The following is a 538-nucleotide window of genomic DNA, read 5'->3' as shown; positions in this document are numbered from 1 at the left end:
GCAGTGTAACCAACTACAAAATCCCAGAGAAGGACTGTAGGTGTATATTTTTTCCTGTAGCCCACTGTACTGTACAAACATTGGCAAAAGTTTTGCTGACACTTCTCTGCCTGCTGTGGTGATGGAGGATTTTACATTTATCTGTTTAATATTTGCTGGTAATATGAAGCACAGCAAAAACAAAAGTATGAGGAGAAAGGATGATCTCTGTTGTTTTAGGGTTTTGGCAGTGAATGATCTTATATAAACTGTTTCATACTAACAGGCCTCCCGGCGTTGTCCGAGTAAAAAAAAAAAAAAAAAATTCATGGATAACTGCATAACCTGGAACTCTGGAGGGGGGGGGGGGCAAAGACCCTGGGAGACAACCCCCAGAGTCCCATTTCACTCACTGGGCCTGGACCTATGTTCCCATTGGGTCTATTTACCAAGGGATCTATTCCTCATGGGCCTATTCCTGCCATGGACTCACCACTACTACTCACCCACCCACCTGTCCATGCACTCACCCATCCAACCCACCCACATTCCTCCACCA

This window comes from Coenobita brevimanus, chromosome 44 (assembly GCF_032717465.1).
Source record: "Coenobita brevimanus isolate Jiangsu-jjx chromosome 44, ASM3271746v2, whole genome shotgun sequence".
Classification (NCBI taxonomy): Eukaryota; Metazoa; Arthropoda; class Malacostraca; order Decapoda; family Coenobitidae; genus Coenobita; species Coenobita brevimanus.
Note: the sequence above shows the minus strand (reverse complement) of the source record.